The sequence below is a fragment of the Nomia melanderi genome, chromosome 1 (genome assembly GCF_051020985.1).
Source record: "Nomia melanderi isolate GNS246 chromosome 1, iyNomMela1, whole genome shotgun sequence".
NCBI lineage: Eukaryota > Metazoa > Arthropoda > Insecta > Hymenoptera > Halictidae > Nomia > Nomia melanderi.
Genome location: NC_134999.1, coordinates 27,853,762 through 27,869,001, shown reverse-complemented (window position 1 = coordinate 27,869,001; position 15,240 = coordinate 27,853,762). Strand labels below are relative to the sequence as shown.

The window sequence follows — 15,240 nt, the reverse complement described above, 5'->3', positions numbered from 1 at the left end:
CGACCCAGGTATTGAAAAAAACAACCGAAATATAGTAACAACATGAATAATGATTAAATCGAAATTGTTGTTTAAATAATTATCTAAATCGAATTTTATTTCCACAATGCCAATTGCTGTCTGGATGCTTTAAGGATACATCAAATATTTCCACAAACCAAGCAAGCTATATTTGCAATTCAAATAATCACAGTTTTCAAAGGTTAGATTTCTTCCACAAAGAACAATTTAATCCTATCAACGTTTACTGTCTAATTGAATTATATCGCGGACCGTAGACTATCATGCACCACCAACTTAATCCTTTTGTTACAGTGAAGTTGGTCATAATTACACAGGGTAGTCGAGCAGTGAATATTTTGCCGTGCAGCTTACATTGTTTTAGTATGCAAATTATTGACCTTTTGTTCAAATTTTCTTCAATTAACTCTCTGACGTTATGAGAATGTAACTTTACACCATTATTTTCGGGTGGCACGCAAAAATTATTTCAACTTTCGTATGTTAATACGTACTAGTTGCTATTGTTAAAATAATTTCTTCCGGTGTACGTGTGATTTAAATATTTAGGAAGTTCTTTATCAAGATATTTCGTAGAAATTTATTACAGTCCCGCAATACTACATTTATTATACATAGAATTATAAAGTCAATTTTTTAAAAGATACTCATGATATGAAAACAGGGGAATTCTTTAAATGATCATTCTTTTTTTTATGTAAATATTGCGACCCTTACGTGTTGTAGCATGAAGTTTCAAGCAATTTGATCGATTGCTGGAACCATATATCAATATATATCAATTGTTCATGGAAAATAATTGACCTGGACATCTTTCTCGTACGACTTTCTCCGTCGTAATTACGATATAATAATACGTAACACACAAAGTAACATCAGTTGCAATGAAAAAATATGAAGGTAATTTTATTTTTAAAAAAGCAACTAATATTATTTTGTATTCCCAGAAAGTAAATTCTTTACATTTTATAATAATGGATGCGTTAATATTATTATCTACGAAATAAACGCGTATAATGTTATAAACGCAGTTTTATGTTGATAGAATTAATAACATTTTACCACGATGTATTCACGTGGTCATATTATAATTTTTAAAATTATATTGTTGGTAATAAACAACATACTGTTCAAAAATGTTTTATGAATAGTAAATAATAATATTATAGTAATATTTCATCGTTTTAAAGAAGAATTTATTTCACTAAATGCGACAAAAGAGAGAAGTTTTGGATTCTGTCACTGTTTTGGAGTTATTGTTAATGCGGTCATTTCGAAGTCTAATGTATAATAATGTAATTACCAAGCGATATAATGTGTTAAAGAGTGTTAAAATATTTTTTCTCATGACCATTCACGTTTATATTACATATAGCTCACTTTTTGTTACAATACTCGTAACGTTAAAAAAGAGGTGCTCCGACACTAAACTTGCGAATTCCTGCAGTAAAAATCTATTTCTCTATTTAAACGTTTAACATAACATTTGCATAACGTTTTACTTTGACCCTAAGCGATACAAGGAAATTAGCAAGAAAGTTGGCATCTATCGTAGTTGTAAGAAGGTACCCCTTCATTTTAGTTTGATTTTTACTTCAACCAATAATACATTAATCTTCATTCGCATGATAAATATCAACATTGCGTATATAAACACATAAAAAGAACATGTTTAAACCTTTAGTTTGCTTAAGATTGCAAAACAGTTACTCCATATATATTTTTATATTTTCGGAAAGAAGAATAACTTTCAATGCGAGACTGCAAGATTACTATTTCCCAACTTTCAAACTAAAAATGCATTGTATGCCACAGATTCGGATAAAATGATTTCGATTAGATATTTTAGAATTCAGAAGATGGTTTGACAGCCAGCAGTTAGATATTCAAACTACTATCGGAAATGTGGAGGTCATGGACATCAGTCTTTTGGCGTGTGACAAAGCGTATTCCCAAAGGTTAACTTTCAGAAAAACGTTAACGGCTATTAGGAATCGGTAAAGCATTTGACCCGGACTCACCCGACACGGTTATAAGGGTTTTTTCGTTCCTCACATCGCAAGTGGAAATAAATTGCCATTCTCTTTCCTGAAAAACTAGCGAAGGGCGTTAGACAAGATGAAAAATGGGTCTTCCCGATTTTTTTACGCAGAAATTGTAAACTAGAGTTCTCAGCATTACGAAAACGGTTTGAAGAAAGGTTTCAAAAAGTTAAGGGTTGAAAGTATATTCTTTACAATATATCTGAAAATAGGAGGTGCAGAAAAGAAATCTAAATTGTTCATTTCGGGGCAAACAATTTAAAGAAATAATTCCTTTTCGACACACCTTAGTCTGCAATTCCTACAATTGTTCTAATACTTGACTGCGTACGTATTAATTACCAATGATTGTATATTATAATCTACCAATCTGTCATCATAAAAAGAAATCTAAATTGTTCATTTCGGAACGAAGAATTTAAAGAAACAATTTCTTTTCTACACCCCTTGGTTTCAGAGATATTGTCAAAAGTATGCTTTCAACCCTCAACTTTGAGGTTTGTTTTCACTCGTTCAAACGAGATATTGGCCGATAAGAAAAATACGAATATTTTCTTGAGAACTATGCCGCACATAAGTTTCATTAAAATCGGCGTGTGCTGGTTGAAAAGGTTCCTTTGTGAGCTAGAAACGTGAGCGGGCTGAGCCAATGCATCCGAAGTTTCGAGTGAAATCGGGCGGAATTCGAAATAATTCGAGTGTGACAGGCAGGCGCTATTATGATAACTTCGGTTAAATTCGTGCAGACGAAGTCACTCACAGCTGGCTGAGGAATGGAGCAGCACGCCCTATCCCACCTGCTCGTCGCAGAAGTTTACGGGCTATTACTACGACAAAGACGACAACGTTTGAAAGGGAAAAGAGCTCGAGTCTGTCGGGTGACTTGTAAAAGCGAATCCACTGAGGTGAGCAACACCTACTGCTGACACTGCGGCCAGGAAGGACACTAGTGAAGGAACTGTCGACGCCCGGCAAAGCCTTCGAGCTCTTACCGTCTAGGGGCGTACTAGAAGAAGCTTTCAGTGTCACGCCGCAGCGGGCCGAGTTGGGAAATGGTCAAGAGGAGCCAAGAGAATAGACGCGCCGCACAGTGCGGCAGACCGTGGACAAGGGTCGAAAAAGATATAATAGTTTAACACCAGAACTACCAGACAGGTCACAATCACTCATTCCTGAGTTTTTCTTTTTGCGATTATTTCAAAGATAATAGATGTTTTTCTAAGAACTTATTAACCCTTTGCACTCGAAAGTTCTTTGCTAGAAATATTCAACAGCTTTTGATAAAATACAGACGATGCTTGTTGCGACTAATGTAAATAATTTAGTCGATAAATTAAGGGACAAAAGTATTGTACTTTGATATTTCACATAATGATGCGTTATACAAAGTTTAGTATTAAACATCAAACTTTAGTCTTTTAATTCCCGATTATTGCGAAAAATGTTGGAAACTATGAGTGGCCCTAATTTTTTCATCAGGAATTTAGGATAATATCTAAGCAGTAACATTTTTGGTTCAATTTTATAATTTCGGAGGTAGTTTGAATCGATGAAGTCGATAATCACGGAACATTTTTTACGGGAATAAATTGAACTCGCAACTAACCAAATCTGACTCCCTTACTCATTTACATGAAAAATAACCGATTTCTGCCTCCAACAGCGTAAAATACTTCCGAACTTGAAACATTTTATTGCTTGGATATTATACACGAACCCATTTTTGAAACCCAATACCATCAAAACGTTCATATATTCGTTTAAATGTTTCCTTATTTTCCGAACGTTCTGCATGTAAATGGTGTACCGAAACGATATTGCAATCGACAAAGCCATATATCAAATAAATATCTGTTATTTCTGTATTTATGTAAGCTCTTTCATATCATACCTCAATACTCATACAGTACTTGCATTATTTTTCATTGCTCTCCAAATTAAAATGGTAATAGTGCGATTCGTTTAATGCAATAAAACGAACATTAGACGTGTGATTTCGTATGTTTAATTAATTATAAGTTTGAAAATGTTTTGAATACGTTTGAGATAATTTGGAAATTTATGGATGTTAATGTTTAATGAATGAAATGCAAATATCTGACTATTCATATCGTGTCAACTGATTTCTGACCGTATCAAACATTTGTCTTATTCATACGAATGAATAAGAAAAGTTAAATGATGAACTCTTCAACACCAACAGTAACAATAAGTGTGTTGACCAATGGCCTACAAATTCGGACTACCATCCAATAGAAAATTGTTCTCAGGTGTTACTACGAAGTATTTAGCGTAACTGATAACTTCTGATATTTCGATTTCATCGTGAACGAAAAAGGTTGCACCGTTTCATCGTTATCTGCCTTAGTATTAACGAAACTCTGACCTTCCATGTGAGGAACACAGCAAATAATTTTAACTTTACTTTCAATTTCAAATTATAATTTACATGGTACTTGTAACGAACTTTTTCTGTAAATAAAACTAATATTAGAAAGGAATGATAGTCCATTATTTAAATTAAAATATTTCCTACACTGATAACTTTACGATATAAATTGGTTAATACCGTTTCTATGGAAAACAAAATTCTGCATCGATTAGTGTAAAAAAAGACTTCTGTAAAGACTAGTGTAAAATTGATTTTTATATATCCACCTAGAATGAAAATAATAAACCCATAATATACTTCTTTTGAAACCATTCAGCTCTGTTGAACAACTTTTTCCTTGCGAATATTAATGACGATGCAATTGAGGTGTCAAAGTCAAGTGACACACTCTGCATATAGATTTATTCAAATAGTCAACGACTGTTTTTAGTTTCAATATTTCAAGTGAGAAAAATACTGTCATTATGAACCTGAGGAAAATCACCTGAGGTGCCGTAGAATATTCATTGTTTTGTTGAAGCTCTTACAATGCTCTTTAACCCGTTCGTTTCTGAATATGTATTTTTTCACTTCAATCAAAAAGAGGGCAAAGAACAGCTGCTTCCAATTGAAATAGAAGCTTTTCGGTGAAAGAAATAAGATAAGCACTAATGATAATAAATATTGGCACTGAAGCTGTCAGTCATAAGCAAAGATCTCCATATGGTACAATTTTCCTTTATCATTAAGGCGTTCTCTATCTGTCCGGTAATTTAAAACATTCGTGGTACCTATATGTACCATTCGGAACGAAAGAAATAGAAGGCCATAGAAACATCTTTAAATAGCGCAATGGAATTTTAAATCGAAATAAACTAAATGGAAGTTCTATTAACACGTTGACTGCCACGAAAAACATCAGTGTTTTACGTATCACTTATTCCTTTGTAGCGAAGATAAAAAGAACAATTATTAATTATTTGCTACCATAATTCTTGCGTTATGTTATCTAGTTATTTACGGTATTGAACATTTTTATTCGACGTCAGTTGTCTTATGAGTTATAATTATTTTAAGTCATTTCAAAGCTCTGGTCCCATGGGACTACTGTGGCAATGAAAGTGTTAGTGTATGTGTATGTAAACTATTACAGGACTATAATATGATAGGATATCAAGCGTCCTTTACACATTTTGATGTTACGAGTGAATATAGTGAACCGATTCAGAAATATTACAAAACAGTGTTTCTACAATAGCCAGCTGGCTCATGTATAATGGACCGAACAGTTAAATGAAAAGTTTATTGCGTCAAAAGAATTATTGGAAGACAGAAATAGTATCTGCATGAACGTTCCATTTATTCCAATATACTGATAGCGACGTCATGTCCACATGTTCTGACACTTCCTATATGCAAGTACTATACGCCTTTTACGTTAGATCCATCGACCGGCAAAGTTAAATGTGTACAGAAGCAAGGGGACTCTTGCACTCACGATACTCGGGCCGCTTCGACTTTCGACGCGTGGTCATTATTGATGCGCGACAATAACAAATTCCCTACAGATTCGTCTTACTCAAATTCTTGTTCGAACGAGACATTGATATGTTGTTTTCTTTTTTTCTAATGTTTAGGACTTTGATACGTACCTCAAGCTCTCATGTTAACAAGTTTTCATAACAAATTTTCCTCCGCGAAAAATCGTTTACAAATATAAACATCACACAATTTTTAAATACAGGGTGACTTATGAAGTGAGGCGTAACGATAGAAAACTCCATCTCATTCGGTCTCGTTTCCGCTCTTTGTTATTGCCGCGCGCTAATAACGATCATGCGTCGAAAGCTGAGGCGGCTCGAGCGTTGTGAGTGGAAGAGTCTCCTTGCCCTTGTGCACTTCTAGCTTGGTGGTCGATGGTGCTAACGCGAGAGGCGTATAGTATGTAGGTACATAATAATATATACACTACTTCGTTATATCCAATAATATCAAGTACATAGAAAATCATTTTCATTCAACCATTAAAATTTCTGACTAATGAGATTAGACGTGTACTTATATAAGGTAGGTCGGGAATCGTAGTACAATCGGGCAGGAGATGATTCTACGCGAAGAAAATAAGACAAAAATGTGGTATAATATTTCTTCATATGAAGCTTCGTTTTGAGAGAAAATCGATTTTGAAATTTGAACAACTGAATATGATTTAATGGTGGTTATTTTGACCGGTTAACTTTGTACAAGTCGGTGTTGATAAACATTGACAGTGATATGATTGAAATAATACAAAGTGTTTATGCAGAGTTCTAAATGCGCGTGATCTTCGGGATCTAGATCATTCAGAATTTTGGTTTAGATTATATCCGAGGATATACCATTTATATATTGGGTTATCCCATAAATACTGCGGTCTTTTATATTTCTTTTATTTTTAGAAGTAAAGATAAACAAAACTGTTTTTAATCTAAAACACATTTTTCTTCATTATCTATAAATTGTGTATCTATACATTATAATTCGTTTAGAAAAAGTGTCGTTAATCATTACCTTCAAAAATAAAAGAAATATGAGAAGCCGCATTATTTATGGGATGACCCAATACAATCGAGGTGTGCAACCATGCTTTGAAAAATTTCTATTCGAGTTTCCATTTATCTTGGCTGTTAGTCACCCAATTAAATCCGATAATCGAGGTTCTACTGTACGTTGTTGAAACGGGGTCGCGTTCACCTACGCGCGCCATTTCTATACTTACAGCACCAGCACGCTTCCGTGCCGCCTCAACCCCAGCGCCATTCTCGGGCGAGAATGTTTTGCCGATGAGATAAATTACGGTTGCACGGTGGCTGCGTGTGATTCGCTCAGCGGCAACGAGGCGATCAGTTGCTTAACGTACCATACAAAATCGAAAAGCATGACAGATAAATCATTTTTTTTGAAAATATTTCTAGCACAGGCGATTGGTGCCCTGAATACAATATTTTAGATGCAGTCAATTTTTATTGACATTTCCAACTGTAATATTAATAAGATGAACAAAAAGAGTAATAATTATGTTAAAAGAAAAAATAGGAAGGTTTTATATTGGAAGGGTTTGTGACACTGATTTACAGTAAAAAGCAAAATTGATTCGGTGATTAAGGTTTACATATGATTCTTCATTTTGCATCATGAGTAGTAAAGCATAGACAAAATAATCATAACAACGTTCTGTATTGTTCTCAACAGTGATTATATTTTTGGAAAGAATAGTACATGTTTCTTATGCAACATGTACTGCTGAATTACACAGCAGAATTGTTGCGCAATGGAACAATATCGGTCCCGAATATTGCAGAAAATTAATAGAATAAATACCAAAGTGACTTAGCTACTTTGCAAATCAAAAGAACTTTAGAAAAAATATTAGATATTTTTTCAAGGTAATTATAAAGATCCCCGTATGGTACAATTTTCTTTTATCTTTAACCAGTTAACTGTAGAATTTAGTTTCAAGAATCTCTCATTATGCGCACAATTTACTTTAGAAAAACTAAAGTAAAACGAAGAAGAATTACACATTTAACTAAGAAAATGAATAGTTTATTGTTGAAAAAATTAATATAAATAATTAATATAAATATAAAATACCATTTTGCATTTTAAGATGACGCGTATACTCATCGAACACAGTTAACTGGTTAAGAAGGCACTGATTGACGAAATGCGGACGGCCACTGTTCGACTTTCCCTTCGTTTAAATTTTCTTACACTAATCACTGAAAAGCGTCTATTATACTAATATACATCGCACGAAGACTAGAAATACTCAGTTACGCAACATTTGATGTACCCCGCTTCTGATTTGGAAGAGTATAGCTAACACTGAAATAGATTATTATTAATCTACAAGTCAGCTGATTTTACAATGCGAGCACAAAATAAAGATAAATTTGAAAAATATACTGAGTTTTATTACAATGGTGTCGTCTTGATGGCTACATAACCAATGCCCCGAAAAGGGCACTCTCTAGTTTTAGAATACTCCTTGTCAACGTGACCGTTTATTGCATTCCGAGCCTCGAAAACGTTTTCACCCAAGAGGTAGGTAGAATGGAGCTAAATGTCCGGCGGGTAAGAAGTCCTCAATTGAAAAACATTATTTATTTATCAATACCGAATATTATGTAATTTTTTCGTACATACAGTAAAACACAATGAAATGTATTGAATATTCTCGTGAATTAGCGGTACCTTTATTCGAAACAACTTTTCTAAGTACACGTTGCAAATGCTCTGACGACGAAAAAATAAAGGCTTTACTTTCATGCAGCAGGTAAAAGATAATTGGAAGTGAACCACTTCCACTCCATTCCCAGTGTTTCCAACCTCTTATCCGCGTTTTCATCCACATCGTTTAAATTATCCGCGAGCGAGTGTAATGCCTGATTGTGATGATTGAATACTACTGTTGAACTCTCCAAATATTTCTTTCGCGACCACTAAGTGAATATAATCACGCAGAACAAAATAATATCGTAGACCTGCCCCATTAATTAGAATTTTGTATTATCTCGCATCACCTTCATCGTCATCATTATCAGCACCATTGTTCTAACTTCTCTTACCGATATGCAGCAAGGTTGAATGAATTAGAAGTGGAAATCACAGAAGACTTTATTGAATTTTAACACTAACTTCCTAATAATACTACTTTCTTCAGCAGTTGAATCCTTTAGCTATTAATCGCCGTTTTTCATATATCAGCTATATTCTCTCATGGTTTGATTGTTCGATGAGTAATGTTTGTTGATTTATATTTATTAATATTGTTTACTAATATAATAGAAGTATAGGGCTTCCCCTCGTGGGGCGAGACGAGACAATTGTTTATTTCGTATTATTATCCATTCATGCTATTAAACATGAAAAATGCACATTGATTATACAATAGATGATACACTGCTACTGGTTAGTCAGTTCATTTCGTTTTTGTGCATTTGTCAGTCATATTTTCGATTTTTACGTTTGTGATCTTATTCTTTGATGTGTTGTAAATATTAACAACTGAGTAACAATTCTGGATCATATTATCATTTTATTATCGTTAGATAAGGAATTTCTTAAAATTTGTATATATATGATTATGAACATCAATAGTAAATAAATAATGATATTATCACTGAATTTATTTTGATGCAACATTTTGGGCGAAATGGGGACATTCTCGTAATGTCACTTAATTTTTTAATAAAATGGTTTGGACATAGAAAATAAAAGTAGAGAGACGTAATTGAAGTATCAGTGTAAGAATTTGTTGGAACGGCTATATAGAAAAAAGGGGTATCTTAAAACAGCTGCAGGTTTAGAGTACCCAAATCTGCATTGAAGAAGAAAATGACTATTTATCAAGGAAATTCTCAATAAGTATTTAAGACTAGCTTAGAATCCTTTAAAACTGATTTTACAATTGATACCTCGTATCTGTCAGATGTGTAAATAGATGCATTCCATTTTGTCGCATATACGGAACAAGACGAGACTCTATTACTATTTACAAAATTATTTTTGTATATATTTATTAAAGAATTATTATGGAAAATTATAATTATTATAGGAATTATTATAGAGAAGTCTAAAAATATTCGTTGGCATATAACGTGCACTCACTGTGTGCATAATTATGTAGCTAGGCAAATTTATTTCTTTCCTCATTATTGAAAATCTAAGGAGTTCGAACGGAGCGCAAATTCAGTCCTGGTCGTCACTTTCATAATCAGTCTGTAAACATCATTTGAAGAATCTATTCGAACGGTCAAGCACCAGCTCTCGCTTTGATAAGTCATGACATTTATGGCTCGTTACCAAATGATCTCATTCGAAAACTAGATCTCGTCCAAATTTATAATCTCATACAAATGCGAGTATCCGAGTTCTCTTCTCGATCATTAACCATTCCAACATAGCCACGGAATAATCGTGTCCTACACTGGGCTTAAAACTTGGGATTTACAACCCCAAGGTGGTTAGAAAGTTAACTAGCACGGTTACTCACGACTCCGTAGACGCAAGCGGACGCGCGTGGCGACAATTTGTTTGTCTGTGTAATTATTAAATCTTTACTTGGAAAATACTTGCCAGTAATATAAAACAGTTCTTTGAATTTTTAGGAAGCAATGAATATTGTCATTTCATCTTCGAGAAGAAAATATATATTGCAATGTCTGTATAAAAGTAATTTTAAGAATGAAACAAAAACTCTCTTTTCCTGAAAAAATGAATTATTTCTCATTAAAATAAAGTAGGGGTGAATTTCTTTTCTTTGAATAGTAATCTGCAAAACTAAAATTAAATCCTCGCGAAGACTTTTAATCCCCTACACTAAATACAAACTTTTCTGCTACTAAAGCTGAATACACTGTAATCGTTTATAGATTTTGTTTTGGTTTATGTATCAGTAGATTATTAGAGAGCTATCGTAATTATTTAGAAAAAGGACAACTTCCGAATTGAAACGTAAATTATCCTCGACTTAAAATTAACCTTCAAAGGGTTTGATCTGAGAAGTTATCACGGTGAGTCTATGATTTTTATTAACAATAACTCCTTAATTATTGGGAAACAAGATTATGTCTATATGACGTTATCTGCTGAAACTTGTATTTTAAATCAGCACACAAAATTTCTGTTTTTTAAGATGAAACACCCTTTATAAGGGTAGTTTTTTATCCTAGTAAATAGGTAACTCCACAATTAGATTTTCCGAATTAAAAAACCCATAAAACGCGTATTTTTGTAATGAATAACGTATAACTAACGAAGATATATATCTTAGCCACGTTTTTCGGCAAATATGTGTGCACGAGTAACATTTCCTGATTTTCTTAAATTTAACGCTTCTAATTAGTTGTCTCCAAACGTCTCCTTCAAGGGAATCTAGTGAAAAATAGTTAACTACAATGGTCAAATATGAATTTTGAGGCCGTGTTTCGGAGTATTTTCCAACGAATAGGGTTATTACGGTATCGTTCCGCGAGTCAATGGCCAATGTCTAGTGGACAACACTCCGACTGCTTCCTGACGTGAAAAATAATTTGAAAGTACCATTTTCTTAAATATATTTACCAGGTGTGGCAAATTATGAAGAAAATTTTCTGGAATTGTAAAAAACAAAGCAGATGTGCAGGTCAGTCGTGTAATTCGCAGATATTGCACAGAAGATACAATTGAAAAATAACAAAAATGCGTAGACCAGGAGAAATTATTTCTGAGATGGAAGCGCGGATGATTCAGCATTTGTCAGAAAATTATAAGAGTGAAAGAGATATGCAAACGTGTCGACCAGGAAAAATTTGTGAATAGACGAGAGTATTTTAAGTATGGAAACTCGAATATTCCGCGACGGAACACAGTTCGTTAGTGTGGTTTGTTAAGAACACCAGTGGAAATTTAAAGAAGTTAATAATTTTATATTTCTGATTGCGACACTGATTGTACATATTATTTATCGAGAAATTGTATTATAATAAATAATTTAAAATTCGCTGTATAAATCGTTTGTGGCACGTACTTTAAAAATTACATTTCTCATTGTAGTGTAATACAATTTTGAAGAGCTGTTTCGCGAGGCTGGACTAAAGAAAAGTGAGTCTAGACATTACGTTATTCATTTTAATAACGTGCATTTCGAAGCAGAGAGACGGAATATCATATTACACATCTGTCCACCAGCTTAGCGTACACTTTGCTGTCAGAACTAGGGATTCCACAAAGGGTGGGTTTGGTCGGACACAACGAGAATTTACCCGAACTCGCTCGAATCAAAGCGACACCCAGGCAGATTCCAGCCAATTATTCCTGTCATAGACATTCGCTGCTTAATCTCTTCATCCCGAATGGTACACATAGGTACCATGAACATTTTAAATCACCGACAAGCTAAAAAACGCCTTAAAGGAAAGTGTTCCCGAGTCTCGGGATGCAATAAACAGAGCGAGAGCCACACTGACAAAGATGGTCTTCCGACTAAACAGTGCCTTTCTCAGGGCACTCGTTTCGTAGCCTCCGTGATGACAACGTCAATGTAAAAAGGTTCTATCTAACACAGTTTTCCAACATTATTTAAGTCCACAAACGCCTATCCTACATCAGTGTATATTGGTAGTGTATATAAATTATTATTAGTGTGATAGGACTTCGATAGCTGTAAAGACTGTGAACTTTATTGTTAAGTACCTTCTGATGCCCCCGTGCTAGTGAACTCCGTGAACTTTGAGCTGTGCATTATGGCAGATCGTACGTCAATTAGTCGTGAGTGCAGTAGCGCGGAAAGGGGATTCCAGAACCATTTCGAATCGCGGCTTCAACGATTGGTGGCGATGATGGAAAAGGTACTACAGCAATCGTCAGCATTATAACGCGTCTAGGAGCAACGGAAGACAAGATCGCGTACACCACGACGAAGCTCAAGCTCCGGACGAAGCGCAGACGAAAATCGCGCGACCGGTCGCGTAGTTCGCAGCCACGATAATCGGTGGGATCGTATTGACCGCATCTCACAGATGCTGACTGCATTTAGCTCAAATTCGTGCGCGACATCATCGGGCTGACATGACCGAGGGATGGATTAGCTAACTATAGTGCGGCTCCGACGAATTCGCAGATTACCTACAAGCTGAAAAATTATAGGGAAAAGGGGACTTTTCCACTCACAATATTTGAGCCGTCTCAGTTTTCAACGCAGATGAACTGAATGCGACGAAGTGAGATGTAACGATAGAGAACGAAGTTGGCGGCACTATCAATTTTGATCTCTATCGTTACATCTCTGTCGAATTTGTGGGAATGGATGTATTTGAGTGTGTGAACAGATATACTGATGAGTGATGAATGTGTGTGCAATAGATGAATGACGCGACTGTGTGTGTGAGCGCGTTTTGAATAAATGTTCAAAGCATTGGAATATTCTAGATTATATTGATTTTCTCTATATGTTAATAATGTTCGTTTTTTTTTATGAATCTAGAATATTCCAAATATATGTGAAGTCAATGCATGGTAATGAAAGAATGTTCTAGAAAGTGTGTGAGTGAGACAAGAGCATCTGAGTATATAAATAGTGTGTGCGTTGTTCGAGTTAGTTAGTGTTTCACTGTGAGTTATCAAGAAATAATTATACTGTTTCTAATAAAATTCTCTTTCTCCTACAAATTCAGTCCCGTTTCCGTCATTTGTTACTGCCGCGCGGCCAATAACGATCATGCCGCGAATACCGAGACGGCCCGAACATTGTGAGTGGAAAAGTCCCTTGCTCCTCTGATTTTTTAGCTTGTGGGTAGTCTGCCAATTCGCCGGGGCTGCACTATACTGATCCTAGTATACGATTAAAATATCATACGCTTCTCACGTCAGTTTCATCAGATACCAAGCTGAAAGTGGACAGAGGCAAGGAGATTCTTGTATTCACGACGCTCGGACCACTTCGACTTTCGACGCGTGATCGTTATTGACGCACGGCGATAACAAAGGACGGAAGCGGGACTGAATGCGACGAAGTTTTCTATCGTTACGTCTCACTTCATAAGTCACTCTCTTTTTAAAAATTAAATGATCTTTTTATTTGTAAACCTTTTTTCGTGGACGAGAATTTTTTAAATTTATGAAAACTTGTCGACAAGAAAGCTTGAGTTAATTAATTAATTGGTAATAAATAATTCGAAGTTATTTAGAGTTTACATTGATTAATCTTGCTTTCTACATTTCTACGAATAAATCCAAAAGCCAATGAAACGTTAACCAGTTAACTGAGTTTGACGAGTAAACACGTCACTTTAAAGCTTGTCACGTTTAATTTTTGCAGATAAAAATGTAATTCTTCTTTCTTTTGCTTTGATTTCTTATTAAAACATACCCTAGGTGCATTCGTTCTTCGTTTGGTGAGTACACGCTTCATTTTTCGATCTTATTGCGCGCAAAACGGGAGATTTTTTAAACTAAATTGCACACTTAACAGGTTGACACATTGTTGACCGGTCACGAGTCACTTGCATTGGCTATTTCAATTTTTGAAACGCAGGGCAATATAGAATATTGCAAAAGTAAAATATGCAGGTTATTTAAAAAATATGTCCAAAGTTTTTCATTTCAATTCATTATGTATAAATAAAGTAAGGTAAAGCCACCAGCCATTGACCTGGTATCAGTGGTTAATTATTTTTCAAGAAAACGTAAGAAACAAGATTTTTAAAAGTAATAATCTTTCGGTAAAGCCGCAGTAGAGTAGATATGCTGCAGCATCTACCGCCCACCTCCGAAACACTTTTACCGGAATTAAATTCGTAAAGACTAACGGTTTATTTCATTGGCGTGGTTTGCATGCGTCCGTACTGTAATTTCCTTAACGTTATCGTTAAGAAATGATGTACATATAATTCAGGATAAGAAATTAACTCCTCTTCATCTGTAATTGTCCTTTTACTTGTAATTTCTCATAATCATTGCAAATAAACGATATTGAAGTAATCAGCTTTAGTGCCTTTGGTTTTATTATAAGTGGTCAACCACTAACTAACATATGGCCAATTACTAATTTTCTCGTTTTCAAGGAAGGTCAACTTCTGACGCAAATATAGAATTTTCAAAAATGTCTACAAAATTTGGATAATGTAACTATTTCAAGAAAGATCGTTTTGTTACGTAATATTAGAAGTTCAAACAGAATTTTCACACATTGGGTCTCTCTATTTAATAAAGGAGAAAAATTGTCTTAACAGATCAACTACTAGTGCTTTTACCTTATATTGAAGTTTATTTAGATACTTTCAC

General features: G+C 34.6%; 1 protein-coding gene across 4 annotated transcripts in view; it reads right to left on the bottom strand.

The window, feature by feature from the left end:
- The window catches only part of LOC116428571 (trace amine-associated receptor 8c), a 133,287-nt gene that overhangs the window by 59,459 nt on the left and 58,588 nt on the right, over positions 1 to 15,240 (bottom strand). The gene's annotated exons all lie outside the window — the stretch shown is intronic.